This window comes from Pongo abelii, chromosome 10, assembly GCF_028885655.2.
Source record: "Pongo abelii isolate AG06213 chromosome 10, NHGRI_mPonAbe1-v2.0_pri, whole genome shotgun sequence".
NCBI lineage: Eukaryota > Metazoa > Chordata > Mammalia > Primates > Hominidae > Pongo > Pongo abelii.
Window position 1 is genome coordinate 32,138,968 of NC_071995.2, and position 13,024 is coordinate 32,151,991.

At 45.1% G+C, this 13,024-nt stretch overlaps 1 long non-coding RNA gene across 1 annotated transcript; it reads left to right on the top strand.

Annotated features, from left to right (window-relative positions):
- The first annotated feature begins 1,060 nt into the window (after positions 1–1,060).
- On the top strand, positions 1,061–9,011 carry LOC103892007 (uncharacterized). The gene is made up of 4 exons (XR_008511885.2): positions 1,061–1,367; positions 4,341–4,511; positions 6,108–6,215; positions 7,883–9,011. It is a non-coding gene; the product is annotated as an uncharacterized LOC103892007 (long non-coding RNA).
- The last annotated feature ends 4,013 nt before the right edge of the window (positions 9,012–13,024 follow it).

The window sequence follows — 13,024 nt, forward strand, 5'->3', positions numbered from 1 at the left end:
AAACTACCAGTGGAGGAAGAAGAGAACAGCCTAGGAGAGGGAGGGCAGAAGAAAGGAGAGCACATTGTGCAGGGGCACAGTGTTTTGCTGTTCCTTTTTTTCTTTCTTTTCTTAATATGGCCCTGGCTCACAGCAAGGCCACTACCTGACAAGCAGATGAGTCACTTCCCATGGGCGCAGTGGGGGTACAACTTGATAGCTACAAAACCAGACAACCTCTCGCCATGCGCTCACCCTGTTCCCAGACCCGGGTGGTGGTCTGGGATGTTGGAAGGGGCGGGAAGGGCGCTGTCTTAAGAATCATCCTCACATCTCAGGGCTTCGCCCCTCTAGGGAGGTGACCCTTGGCCACCCTCTGCACAGTTCTCCCTGAAAGGTCATGCCACGTCTTAGCACTCTGGTCCCTGCGCCTCTGCAGGCCTCGCGGATCGCCCACTTGTCTCGACGCAGGGGACGCCCACTTGTCTGACGCAGGGATCTCCCACTTGTCTGACGCAGGGGACGCGGCTGAAGTCCGTCGGGCCGCCAGCTTACTGCACGGCCGCCGTGGGACTGGCACAGGCTCCTCGGCAGCATTATGGGCAGCTGGTAGAGCGGCCACTTCCGAGGGCCGGATGGGCCTTCCGAGGTCGGGCCGTGCCTCGCTGGGCAGCGCAGAGGAGGTGTGTAGGGCACGCGACTTGGAGCCAGGTCCAGACCCATCCTGGCTCCTCTCAGGGCTCCTTCCCCTCCTCCCATTCCACCCCAGCTCTGCTGGCTGTCCCGCAGGACCCAGCGCCGCGGTAGCCTTCTCTAAACTGCGGCTCAGGCGGAGGTGTCACTCCTGCCTCCAGCCCAGGAGGGCAGGTCAGGTTATACAACGCGTGCCGTGCGATCTCCCCCCACCTCCAACCTCCTTTTTTCCCGGGTCCACACCGCAGTTCCCACTGCTCCGTGTGTCCTCCCCAGTGCGCCGCGATTTTTGTGTCCAAGCCCCAGAGTCACTCTGAGACCAACCCCCAGCCAGCATAGACTTCCTGCCTCCCCAGCTCGGGTGAGTAGCCCTGAAACGCCCGCCCCGCCGCCCCGCGGCTGCAGCATCCTCTCGGTGGCCACGCCTCCGGGACGGAGTGGTCCCCTCGAGTAGTGCAGGAGCTGCAAGAGAAGCGCGCCGGGGCCAGCAAGCTCTAGAACAGCAGGAGCGGCCCCAGTTGGGACCCCGGGACGACGAGTGGCCGGCAACGCGGCGCCGGCATGGCCCAAGCAGTGTCCGAGAGGGGTCGGGAACCCGGACTGGGGGCGCAGCGAGGACCGCCCGGAGGCTTTCCCTTGGGCAGCTAAGTCCGAGTCAGCTCTACTCGGATTTCCAGCTTCCAGCCCCGGCTCAGGTGGGGACCGTGCCTAGGAGAGTAATCTGAGCTGGGGACTGGGCTCTCCTCCCGCCCCTCCCGGCCCGTGCGCCCCAGGCATGCGCTCCTCCCGCTGCTCCCTTGGCCCCCAGCGCACAGCTCCCAAATTTAATTTCCGCCTGGGCCATCAAGCCATAAAAGTCGATTATAATCGCCGCCCTCCTCCCCAACCCCCTGCCTTTGCTCTCGCCCGCATTTCAGACTTCTCTTGTTTCTCTTCTGGAAGTCAAGCCCTCAAGTCGGGACTCTAGGAAGTCCGTTTTCTTAGTCCTAACCCCTTTGTATCCCTTTGTATCCTCCCCCATCCCCACCCAATTCACTCTGCCCTCTCGCTCTGATTTCTCGGCCTTTCCGTTTTTTCTCTCCAGGTAGGGACAGCTCCGGGCCGGGGGCGGAGGATGGTGCGGTGGGGAGGAGGCAAGGAAATTCCCAGCCTTCCTGCGCGAACCTGGGAGACCAGCAGGCACCTGGTCTCGTCCCGCTGGGTCCCCTCCGCACCCAAGGGTATCTTCCCAAGTGGCTTACTCCACAGAAGGAATGTCGTCAGCTGATTATATCTGATTAGCATCCAGTTCCGACGACTCATCCCTTAAAACATATGCTGCCTGCATCCTCTTCTCTCTGGACCCTCCAGGACGATACCAAGTCGGGCACGCGTTTCCCCTCTTCTAGGTTCCTGCCAGCCTCATGGCCAGTCCGCGGCTTTGAGCCTCCTCTTCCCCTAGTTCATCCTACACGCTCCGGCCACATTTGCCTTTGGTAAACTGCACTTTTTTTTTTTTTTTTTTTTTTTTTTTTTTTTTTTTTTTTGGAGACGGAGTTTTGCTCTTATTGCCCAGGCTAGAGTGCAGTGGTGCAATCTCGGCTCACTGCAGCCTCCACCTTCCGGTTTCAAGCAATTCTCCTGCCTCAGGCTCCCAAGTCGCTGGGATTACAGGCGCCCACCACTACGCCCAGCTAATTTTTTTGTATTTTTTAGTAGAGACGGGGTTTCACCATGTTGGTCAGGCTGGTCTCGAACTGCTGACCTTGTGATCCACCCGCCTCGGCCTCCCAAAGTGCTGGGATTACAGGCGTGAGCCACCAAGCCCAGCCCGGTAAACTTTTTATCCTCTTCCTCCTGAACCCACCATAATCTTCATTTCCTTGTCTGTTAAAGTCTGCCTCTGCCTGGCATTAACACCATGGAATCTAGACTCACATGGCCTTTACCTTGCATATTCCACCGGCCGGGAGAGGATCTCCCAGATCTGGGGCGATGGGGCTTCTCACTGTCCAAAACGCTCAAGGCCTTTGCCCCCTGCTGGCTGGGCCCTGGCCATGATCTCTGTGAGCCCCTCACAAAGGACAGGACCTGGATGAATGAGGCCTGAAGCTCAGTGATCTATAAATATTTTTGCTTGTTTGTTTCTAAAACAATTTTGGAAAACTCTGCATTCTTTCATGCCTTTTTTTTTTTTTTTTTTTTTTTTGAGACGGAGTCTCACTCTGTCGCCCAGGCTGGAGCGCAGTGTTGCGATCTTGGCTCACTGCAAGCTCCGCCTCCAGGGTTCATGCCATTCTTCTGCCTCAGCCTCCCGAGTAGCTGGGACTACAGGCGCCCGCCACTACGCCCTGCTAATTTTTCTTTTTGTATTTTTAGTAGAGACAGGGTTTCACCATGTTAGCCAGGATGGTCTCAATCTCCTGACCTTGTGATCCGCCCGCCTCGGCCTCCCAAAGTGCTGGGATTACAGGCGTAAGCCACCGCGCCCGGCCCCTTTCATGCATTTTAAAGATGATATCTAAAACCATGCTAAATTTAAATAGATGCAGAGGATATAATTGTTACGTAAAAATTGGCTTTTGTGGGAGGCAGCTTCTAAGATGGCCCCTGAATCCCACCTCCTGGTAGTCAGAACCCCCTGAATTCCCCACCCCCTCCCCACTTGGGGCTAACAATAGAATAGATCGAATATAAACTGAATGCAATAAAAATGATAGGATGTCACTTACAAGATTAGGTTCCAAAAAGGCCATGGCTTCTGTCTTGCCCAGCCTCTCTGTCAGTTCTTTGCTCTGTGAGAAGCCATGCTGTTGTTATAGGTGGAGGGTCTTGATTACTTGTCCTCCAGGTTCTTGGCATTTTGGACAAAACACACAAACAAAGCAAGGAAAGAATGAAGCAAGGAAGGCTCAGATTTATTGAAATGAAACTACACTCCACAGAGTGGGAGTCCACTCTAATAATTGGCTGAAGAACACCTGCTGCAAAATCTTCTGGGGTTTAAATACCCTCTAGAGGTTTCTCACTGGTTACTTGGTTGTACCCTATGCAAATGAAGACTTGGCCCCCAACCAGTCTGATTGGTTGTGGAAGGTAACCAGTCTGCTTGGCCACGGGGAGGTGACCAATCAGGGGTACTTTCCATTTTTCATCTGCCAGAGAGGTGGGGTTTTCCTTTTGATTCAGTTCTAGGAAGTCAGCACCAATCGCCTTAGGTTTCCTGCCTCCAGACCCTATTCTCCTGCCTCACTGTGAGCCATCCTATGAGGGGCTCAAGTGGCAGAGAACGAAGAAGGGCCTTTGCCCGCAGCAAGAAATTGAGATCCTCATTTCATCATTACAATTATTAGTACATAATTCATCAAAATAATGTAAATATAATCCACATATTAATAAGTAATTATTAAACATTATAACAAATTGTTATTTGAAATTCACCTCTTAATGAAATTAATGGACTTTTTCTTCCTAATTAGTTCATGTATCTGTGAATATTGCTTATTCCTATGAGACAATACTCAGCATTTTAACATATTTTAGATGTAAGCCTTAAAGTACCTTGTTTCCATAAATAATTATGACATTAATTTTTTATCACTATGTTACTCAATTCTTTGAACCCTTTCTAAGTTATATGCCAAAAATCACATAGCCGTCTGTCACCAATTTTTTTTTTTTTTTTTTAGGGATGTGGTCTCATTAGGTTGCCCAAGCTGGACTTGTACTCTTGGCCTCAAGAGGTCCTTCCATCTCAGTCTCCCAAGTAGCTGGGACTACAGGCATGCACCACTACACTCAGCCAAATACTTTCAATAACTTGCCAGCTGACAACTTGATTGGGTTCTCCTTCAGGTTTGGTAAGGCAATATTTGGAACTCACCTGATTTACTATATATTACACACATACAAATGCACATATATATCGATATATAGATACATATGGTTACCCAGTGGTCAGAGCCCCATCAGACACCATTATTTGGGATTATTCTTTTGGCTGGTGCTTAGGGTTTTTTTTTTCATACCCCAGTGTTGGTAAGAGGCCTACCTTTCTTCTGAAAGTGGGAGGACAACTATGAAACAAGTGTGGGAAAGGAGATGAGCCTCCACCCACACCTGACACCTTAACAGCTGTACCTTTACAGGCAGGTCAGTTTCTGAATAGGACATAAGATGTTGAGATTCTGAAGATTCATTCTCCTCAAGCCAGGGTCAGCAAATTTTTTCTATAAAGTGTCAGATAGTAAATATTTCAGGCTTTGCCAGCCATATGGTCCTATCCCAACTCTTTAACTCCGACCTTGTAGCAGCCATAGACAATATGTAAACAAAAAATTATGGCTATGCTCCAATAAAACTTTAATTATGGACACTTACATTTGAATTTCATGTGTCCCCAAATATTACTTCCCTTTTGATTTTTCCCCCAACCACTAAAAAATGTAAAAACCATCTTAGCTCCCTGGGGCGTACAGAAACAGGCAGCAGATTTCATCCATAAGCCCTAGTGTGCTGACCTCTACCAAAGTATTCATGTCAGCATGCCCCTTGGAAAGTCTTCAGGTAACCTCAGGAGATGTGTACTCTCATTTGAAATTACTATCCTGGTTCTCAACTCTGGCTACATATTAGGATCTCACGGGGTGCTTTAAAAACTACCAATGCTGGCTCATGCCTGTAATCCCAGCACTTTGGGAGACCAAGGCGGGTGGATCACCTGAGGTCAGGAGTTTGAGACCAGCCCAGTCAACATGGTGAAACCCCATCTCTATTAAAAACACAAAAAATTAGCCAGGAGTGGTGGCAGGCACCTGTAGTCCCAGCTACTAGGGAGACTGAGGCAGAAGAATCACTTGAACCCAGGATGCAGAGGCTGCAGTGAGCTGAGATCATGCCACTGCACTCCAGCCTGGGTGGCAAGTAAAACACCGTCTCAAAAAAAATAATAATAAAAAAAAAAGTACCAATGCCAAAATGCTCAACCCCACTCTTTCATACTGATTCAGTTGGTCTGGAGTGGGATCTGGGCATAAGGTAGTTTTAAAAGTTTCCCAGGTGATTCTAATATGCATCCTGACCTTGTTCCAGTGTCCTAATTGCTATAGGCTTTGCACACCTCTCAGGGCACAATGCTGCTTTGTGTTGTAGTTACTGTATTTCATCCAGTTGAGGGTGTCATGATTGTAAGATGAACTCCCATTTTAGAAATCTTAAAATGTAAAAAATATAGGTGTCTTTGGGTGAAATGTAATATTGCCTTGTCTACAACATTGATTCCCCCGATGGCAAGGATGCTGGCTTCCTCCCTCTTGTGTTGCTCTCTCATCGTTCACACTTAGCTGAGTGTGAGGTGTTCAGTGAATGTTTGCTGAATGCTTATCAACTTTGGGTTGCTTTGTTTATTGCACGTGCTCTGGATTCTTACTTTTCTCTTCACTTCTCTTCCCTGACAGAAGCGCCCTTGAGAATGTCTTAAGGAGACAGCTGATAGACAAACAACAGTTTTGGATTCACTGACTGATTATGAAAGAAGCAGTAGACTGGTGTCAAGAATCAGTCAGGTAGGAAATGGAGCACTTGGTGGTGTCTTTGGCTATGGGAAAAAGGAAATGCCCACTGCTTCCATTCCTGGAAAATGGGAGAGGAGACAGAATACCCTTCACAATGAGGAAGATGGGATTAGGAATTAGTCTCTGATTGACTGATATTTGTGTCTCCATTATCTGAAATCATGCTGTTTGCTTGAATTTTTTTTTTCCAATGTGTGCTCTGCTGGTGTTAAGTCTGAATGAAGGGAGAGACTGGGAGTCATTTCCTAACATTGCTATGGTTTGAATGTGTCCCCTAAATTTCACGTCTTGGAAACTTAATCCCCAAATTCAAATGTTGATTGGAAGTGGAACCTTTAGGAAGTAATTAGGATTAGATAAGGTCATCAGTGTGGGCCCCCACCCCCATGATGGGACTGGTGGCTTTTTAAGAAGAGGAAGATAAGAAGGGAAAGAAAGACCTGAGCTGACATGCACATGCTTGACCACTTGTCATGTGATGCCCTTTGCCATGTTGTGACACAGAAAGGAGGCCCTCACCAGATGCCAGTGCCGTGTTCTTGGACTTCTCAGCCTCCATATTCATGAACTAAATAAGCTTTTTTTTCTTTATAAATCACCCAGCATATAGTATTCTGTTAGGTAATAGAAGACAGACTAAGACAACCATACTCCCAGTGCCTAGATTAATACATACACAGTAGACGATTAATACATATGGTTCATATGGTTGTTTGTTTGTTTTTTGAGACAGACTCTTGCTCTGTCACCAAGGCTATAGTTCAGTGGCACAATCTCAGCTCACTGCAACCTCTGCTTCTCCAGTTCAAGTTATTTTCATGCCTCAACCACCTGAGTAGCTGCGATTACAAGTGTGCCCCACCACACCCAGCTAATTTTTGTATTTTTAGTAGAGACATGGTTTTGCCATGTTAGTCAGGCTTGTCTCAAACTCCTGGCCTCCAGTGATCCACCTGCCTCGGCCTCCCACATTGCTGGGATTACAGGTATGAGCCATTTGCCTGGCCATAAATATGATTTGAATAAACTATTGAATAAATGTGTCAACTGAGACTTACCAAATCTCAAGAGGGGTTTCTGTGTGTGGAAAACTTTTTCACAGTAATGTGTTTTGATTTTTAGTCCCTTAAATTGAGTTGCAAAATCTAAATCCTAGTTTTTCTCAAGCTTTTAAATTCAACTTAACAAAGCTCGTAAGTCCATTTATTACTCTCGTAATATTGGCAGAAATAAAAACAATCACTTTTGCTTGTTCTTTGATTCACGTGTTAACTCGTAAATGTAACAGGCCAAATCCTTCTTAAATATTTAATACTACTTAGAACTTGATTAATTAAATTTCCTTAGACATCTCAAACCACATTGAAATTTTCTGTGCCTGCTTCTCTTAAACATTTCAAATCCCAACCACTAGACCTATAAATTTAACATGACAAATATTTATAAGCCTTTAAACAACATCTCAAAAATAGACACCTGAAAAATATAAGGAATCCAACTGAACAAACTGTAATAGGTTATTAAAGTAACAGTCCCCAATTTGTTCACATCTTCTTGAGTAATCCTCTCCAACACTGATTCTGAGTTTTTCATTAGAATTGTTTTGGCCAATGGGACAATAGCAAATATGACATATTGGGGCTTGTTCTCCCTTGCAGGTTTTTGGAATCCTTACGTTTCCACATGTGGAAAGCCTGAGCTAACCTACTGGAGGATGAGCCATCACCTGGAGCAGACTCAGGCCATCCTAGTTGAAGCCTCCCCAAGCCAAGCAACCTTCCAACTACCAGACATTGACCATTCAGCCTTGAACATTCAGCACAAAGACAAAACAGACCAGACCAGAAGAGTCCCACAGAATAGGGGAAACTATTCAGAGAAAACTTAAGCCACTAAGTTTTATGGTGTTTTGTTCTGTAGCAGAAGCATACTGACAATACAAACCGAAATCCTTCTAATGTAGTGGACCTTTTCAGGCCAGCATTTTTTCCTTGAAAACCTGGAGCATGTATCCATCTTATAGCAGAGATCACTTTCACAATGTTTGGGCTCTTGATTTGAATTGATGATGTAATGAGCCCTCTATCCAGATTGTAACTAATTACTCTGCCACTTGACTGGATTCCACACCCTTCTAATATTTTACTTTTCCTCTTTTATCAACTCTCATTCTCTCTGCCATGATCAATAGACCAACTATGCTTATAACCACAAATTTTGATATGCTTAAACAAATGAACAAATATATTTAATAATTTCTTTTTTTTTTTTTTAAATGGTATCTTGCTCTGTCACCCAGGCTGCAGTGCAGCAGTGTGATCTCAGCTCACTACAACCTCCACCTCCCGGGTTCAAGTGATTCTCCTGCCTCAGCCTCCCAAGTAGCTGGGACGACAGGTGCCCGCCACCATACCCGGCTAATTTTTTGTATTTTTAGTAGAGACAGGGTTTATCCATGTTGGCCAGGCTGGTCTTGAACTCCCAACCTCAAGCGATCCTCCTGCCTCAGCCTCCCAAAGTGCTGGGATTACAGATGTGAGCCACCATGCCCAGACAATAATTTCTCGATATAATAAAAATGCCAATGCTATACAATTAATAGTAAAGTGATAAAAAGTAGAATAACATGATAACCATTAATTAATATATATTACATAATCATCCTTTTCATGAGTTGAAATGTTCTTTTAGCACACTTTATGGTTTATCCTTTCTGGAATACTATTATATGATCATGATTTTTCTCACACTTGTTCCAACGAAATATAATTTTAGGTGTTTCCTTCATATTGTTCAAATTGTAATATCTCCAGTGGAAGATTTTTTAAGCTTGTTCTTGTCTTGTCAGTGTCACCCCACATAGTCATAGTCTGAAAGCATCTTGCTTTCTGGAAATGAGATATTATAGGCACCAAGATACGGAATTATTACTTTTCACCAAGCCTTGGTTCTTTCAGTGGTGTATTAGAGACCTCATTTAGGGTTCTAAGGGTACATATCAAATTGTTCCATGAGTCTAAAATGGATAATTCTGCTGTGGGCCATTTTTAGTGATAGGGCTAGAAAAGTTATACTTTTAAAAGGTAAATAGCTCACAATGATTTTGCAATATAATTCCCACTTTACCCAATTATTAATTGTTGTTTAATATAAAAATATTTTTTAATTATTTTATTTATAACATATCTATTTAAATTCAATACAGGATTCCCAAATAAATATAGCAGAAGTGGGAGTTTCAAGTTGCTAAACATGTCAGTCACAATTTATGGAGCCGATTGAAAGATGGAGAAATATTACTGTATTAGTTTGTTCCCACATTGCTATAAAGAAATATCTAAGACTGAGTAATTTAAGAAGGAAAGAGGTTTAATTGGATCATGGTTCCACAGGCCACACAGGAAGCATGATGCTGACATTTGCTCGGCTTCTGGGGAGGCCTCAGGAAATTTACAATCATGGAGGAAGGTAGAAGGGGAGCAAGCACTTCACTTGGCCAGAGCAGAAGGAAGAGAGAGAGGCGGAGGTGCCTCACACATTAAAACAACCAGATCTCATGAGAACTCTGTCTCTATCATGAGAACAGCACCAAAAGGGGAAATCTGCCCCCATGATCCAATCATCTCTCACCAGGCCCCACCTCCAACACTGGGGATTGTAATTGAACATGAGATTCGGGTGAGGACACAGATCCAAACCATATCATTCCACTCCTGGCCCCACTCAAATCTCAAGTCATCACATTGAAAAATACAATCATGCCTTCCCAACAGTTGCTCAAAGTGTTAACTCATTCCAACATTAACTCAAAAGTCCAAAGTCTCATCTAAGACAAGGCTAGTCTCTTCCACCCATAAGTCTGTAAAATCAGAAACAAGTAAGTTACTTCCAAGATACAATGGGGATATAGGCATTTGGTAAATATTCCCATTCCAAAAGGGAGAAATCAGCTAAAAGAAGGGGGCTACAGGCCCCACGAAAGTCTGAAATCCAGCAGGGCAGTCATTAATTCTTAAAGCTCCAAAATAATCTTTGACATTATGTCCCACATTCAGGGCACACTTGTGCAAGGGGTGGGCTCCCAAATCCTTGGGCAGCTCTGCCCCTGTGGCTTTCCAGGGGTCAGCCCCCATGGCTGCTCTCAAGGACTGGCATTGAGTGCTTGCAATTTTTCCAGGCACATGGTGGCAAGCTGTCAGTGGCTCTGCCATTCCAGGGTCTGGAAGATGGTGGCCTTCTTCTCAACTGCCTATTAGGCAATTCCCCAGTGGGTACTCTATGTGGGGGCTCCAACCCCACATTTCCCCTCTGCACTACCCTAGTAGAGGTTCTCCATGAGGGCTCCACATCTGCATCAAGCTTTTGCCTGGACATCCAAGTGTTTCCATACTTCCTCTGAAATCTAGATGGAGGCTCCCAAGCCTCAATTCTTGTACTCTGTGCACCTTCAGGCTTAACATCACATGGAAGCTGCCAAAGCTTATGGCTCACACCCTCTGAAGCAGTAGCCAGAGCTGTACCTGGGCCCCGTTTAGCCATGGCATTCTCAAAGAATGTTGAGAGAGATGGCTGGAGGTGGAGTGGCTGGGATGCAGGGAGCAGTGTTCCAAGGCTACATAAGGCAGCAGGGCCCTGGGCCCAGCCAAGGAAACCATTCTTCCCTCCTAGGACTCTGGACCCATGATGGGAGAGGCTGCCATAAAGGTCTCTGAAATGCTTTGGAACCCTTTTCTCCATTGTCTTGTCTATCAATATTTGCCTTCCTTTTAGTTATGCAAACTGCTGCAGCCTTCTTGAATTCCTCCCCAGAAAATAGGCTTCTCTTTTCTACCACATGGCTGGGCTGCAAATTTTCCAAACTTGTACTTTTTGCTTCCCTTTTAAACATAAGTTCCAGTTTCAGATCATTTCTTTGTTCACACATATGAGTATATGTTGTTAGAAGAAGCAGCCAGACCACATCTTGAACATTTCGCTGCTTAGAAATTCCTTCCACCAGATACCCTAAATCATCTCTCTCAAATTTAAAGTTCCACAGATCCCTAGAGCAAGGGCACAATGCAGTCAGTTTCTTTACTAAATCATAGCAAAAATGACCTGTGCTCCAGTTCCCAATAAGTTCCTCATCTCCATCTGATACCTCCTCAGCCTGGACTTCATTATCAGCATTTTGGTCACAATAATTTAATAAGTCTCTAGGAAGTTCTAAACTTTCCCTCATCTTCCTGTCTTTTTCTAAGCCTCCACACTCTTCCACCTTCTGCCAGTTACCCAGTTCCAAAGATGCTTCCACATTTTCAGGTATCATTATAGCAACGTCCCACTCCTCCGTACCAATTTTCTGTATTAGTCTGTTCTCACATTGCTATAAATACCTGAGACTAGGTAATTTATAAAGAAAAGAGGTTCCGCAGGTTGTATAGGAAGCATAATGGCTTCTGCTTCTAGGAAGCCCTCAGGAAACTTACAGTCATGGTGGAAGGCAAAGGAGGAGTGAGCATTACCCAAAGGGAGAATGCCACCAAATTCTACAAGTGATTAGCTTTTATTTCTAGGAGGCAAATAAACAGGTGGCTTATGCCTGTAATCTCAGCACTTTGGGAGGCCAAGGTGGGCAGATCACAAGGTCAGGAGACTGAGATTTATGGAGCTTTTTTTGCCTAAACCACTTACCTTCTTAGCATAGGGACTTTTAAAAATCCTGATTATCAGAATATGGCTGAGAGATGTCAGAACCATTTCTCTCAGATATGAATTCTTAGCAGGAATAGAAATTGCAATTTTTTAATTTTTAATTTTAAGAGGAATTAGTGCCAGAGAGAACTATTAAGAAAGGGGTATATCCAGTCTAAGGATTGTTAGGCTCAAGTCCATGAATAGGCTCTGGGAAGTTTGTAAACACTTGGAAATTATTTGCAAACTGTGTGTGTGAATGTGCTTTACCTTAGAGAGTTCATGAATTTCATTAGATTGTTGAAAGAGTTTTAGTATTAACAAAGGAAAAACAAACCACCACCATCACATAACAAAACCACAACAGTGATCTAATCTTTTCACCTAACAATAAGTAAATTGAGGCTCTGATGGTTAAATTAATAGCCTGAGGCTACACAGTCAGTGGCAGAGCCCAGGGTAAAGAGAGAGCCAGCACAGCCAGTGGGGGAGCCCAGGGTAAAGAGAGAGCTAGGTGTTGTACTTAGTAAATAAATCAGAAATTCCTAACTCTTAGGCTGGAGTTCTTCCTGTTAATGTGACGCCAAAGTAGGGAATCATTAGGTCCAGGAATAAGAATTACATTTATATTATAAAGAAAAGGTGCAGTAAAATTTAAAGGAAGAGAAAGAGGGTTGCAGATGACAGAATACAAAGAATGTTGAGAGAGATGAAGCAAGATGAGTCCATAGAATCAGAGGCTGAGAAGTAATTCCTATTTATGAAAGGGAGTGAGAACAATGTGGTGAGGTGTATAGAGCTATGTGAAAGTGCTTGTCAATAACATGGATGCAGAATGGTGATGGTGATAATTGAAAAGGAAGTAAAATTTAAACACATTTGCAAAATATTTCTTTTTCTCTTTTTTTTTTTTTTTTTCTTTTGAGGCAGAGTCTCGCTCTGTTGCCCAGGCTGGAGTGCAAGGGCGCTATCTCGGCTCATTGCAAGCTCCACTTCCCAGGTTCACGCCATTCTCCTGCCTCAGCCTCCTGAGTAGCTGGGACTACAGGCGCCCGCCACCATGCCACGCTAATTTTTTGTATTTTTAGTAGAGATGGAGTTTCACCGTGTTAGCCAGTATGGTCTCA